The 2,500-nt window shown below is 49.0% G+C and overlaps 1 protein-coding gene across 1 annotated transcript in view; it reads left to right on the top strand.

The window, feature by feature from the left end:
• The window catches only part of LOC138860817 (ras guanine nucleotide exchange factor E-like), a 10,371-nt gene that overhangs the window by 5,601 nt on the left and 2,270 nt on the right, over positions 1-2,500 (top strand). The window lies entirely within an intron of this gene.

Below are 2,500 nucleotides of genomic sequence, written 5' to 3'. Positions count from 1 at the left end.
ACCGCGTCAACGCCGTCGCCTCCTTCAACCGCGCCCACAAGAGCCACGCCCCCGCCACCCACTGCCCGCCGCCCACCACGCAACCCGCCCAGCCGCCCAAACCCCCCAAGACGGGCGTTTCAAAGCGCAAATCTCATTCCAGCGAGTTCGTGGCGTCAACGGTCGTGGAGACGCTGGTGGATCGAGGGCGTGTGCGAGGCGGCAGGGACAAGAAACGCGATGCCAAGGGCGCCACCAACAGGGCGGACCGCTTCCAGGTGGGTTGAGGGCCACGGGGGGAGGGGGGAGGGCCACGGGGGGAGGGCCATGGGTTGAGGGCCACGGGGGGAGGGCCATGGGTTGAGGGCCACGGGGGGAGGGCCATGGGTTGAGGGCCACGGGGGGAGGGCCATGGGTTGAGGGCCACGGGGGGAGGGCCATGGGTTGAGGGCCACGGGGGGAGGGCCATGGGTTGAGGGCCACGGGGGGAGGGGGGAGGGGGGCGGGGGTGACCCATGGGGGATGACTTTGAGTTTTTGGTCTGATTGGGGATGATTTTATGACCTGTTTTGACATAGCATTTTGATCCTGGAGTGATGACCTGTTTGTGATGATTATGTGAGGATGACCCTGGGTTGATGACCTGTTTTGACATAGTATTTTGATCCTGGAGTGATGACCTGTTTGTGATGATTTTGTGAGGATGATGAGGATGACCCTGTAGTCATGACCTGTTTTGACATAGTATTTTGATCCTGGAGTGATGACCCTTGGTGAATGACTTTCTGTTTTTGACCTGTTTGTGATGATGACCTTGTGGTGATGACCCTGAGTTGATGACCTGTTTTGACATAGTATTTTGATCCTGGAGTGATGACCTGTTTGTGATGATGATCTTGTGGTGATGACCCTGAGTTGATGACCTGTTTTGACATAGTATTTTGATCCTGGTGTGATAACCTGTTTATGATGATTTTGTGAGGATGACCTTGTGGTGATGACCCAGAGTTGATGACCATGTGTTGGCGTTTCATTAATGATGATCCTGGGGTGATGACTTTCAGTTTCTGACCTGTTGGTGATGACTTTCTGATGATGACCTTGTAGTGTTGACCCTGGGTTGATGACCTGTTTTGACCTCCATGTGATGTGATATTTCTTTAATTATGATCTCAGGGTGATATTCCTGTGGGTGACGACCTCTTAGCTACAGTATTTTGATAACTCTGTACTGATAACCTTACAATGGTGAGGCTATGTTCATGACCTTAAGTTATTGATGTCGTAGGGATGACCTTGTTTTGACGACCATATTCACGATCCTAAGTTGAAGAATCCCTACTCCTGACACCGTGTAGATGACCCCATGTGGATGACCCCGTGTAGATGACCCCGTGTGGATGACCCCGTGTAGATGACCCCGTGTAGATGACCCCGTGTAGATGATCCCGTGTGGATGACCCCGTGTGGATGACCCCGTGTAGATGACCCCGTGTAGATGACCACATGTAGATGACCACATGTAGATGACCCCATGTGGATGACCCCGTGTGGATGACCCCGTGTAGATGACCCCATGTGGATGACCCCGTGTAGATGACCCCGTGTAGATGACCCCATGTGGATGACCCCGTGTGGATGGCCCCGTGTAATGACCCCATGTAGATGACCCCATGTAGATGACCCCATGTAAATGACCCCGTATAGATGACCACGTGTAGATGACCCCATGTAAATGACCCCGTATGGATGACTCATAGTAGATAAGACACTGCAGATAACACAGATGATAAACCTACAGTGATGACCCTCAAAACCCCATTGTAGATAACGTACCCCAGTGCTGATAACGCTTAACTCATAACCCTATAACGATGACCTTATTTGATGACTCCACGTAGACAGACAACCGTCACCTGAAACCCCCTCGTCGATAATGACCTCTGCTCTCTTAAGTGACCCGAGGTGTTCTCACGCTATAAGGTCCTTTGTGAGACGACGAGGCTCACCTAACGAGAGTCTTATGGAGTCGTCGATAAGGGGGGCGGGGGGCGGGGTGGGGAGTGGGGTGGGGGGGAGGGGGGAAGTAGCGTGTTTGTCTCAGGGGGGTAGGGGGTAGGGTGTTGGGAGGTGGGTGGGGGGGTGGGGGAGGTCGGTGAGTGATGGGAGGATTATGTTGATGTTTGTTAGATTGTTGTTAATGATGATAATGTTTGTTTGTTTGTGTTTGATAATAATGATAATAATGATAATGATATTAAGAGTAATAGTAATAATATTAAGAGTAATAATAATAATAATAATAGCAACAATAATGTTGATAATGATAGCGTTAATAAGAAAAATAATAATAGAAGCAAGAGTAATAATAGAATAGTAATAATTGTGATAATGATAATAATGATCATGATGTTGCTGGTAATGATGGTTATTATGGTAATTATAATGATAATAATCATAATAATTATAATAGTAATAACAACAGCAGCAACAACAAAACAAGACCATTAATGATAAGAGT

This window comes from Penaeus vannamei, chromosome 43 (genome assembly GCF_042767895.1).
Source record: "Penaeus vannamei isolate JL-2024 chromosome 43, ASM4276789v1, whole genome shotgun sequence".
NCBI classification, from domain to species: domain Eukaryota; kingdom Metazoa; phylum Arthropoda; class Malacostraca; order Decapoda; family Penaeidae; genus Penaeus; species Penaeus vannamei.
The sequence above is the reverse complement of the archived record's forward strand: the minus strand, read 5'-3'. Positions and strand labels throughout refer to the sequence as shown.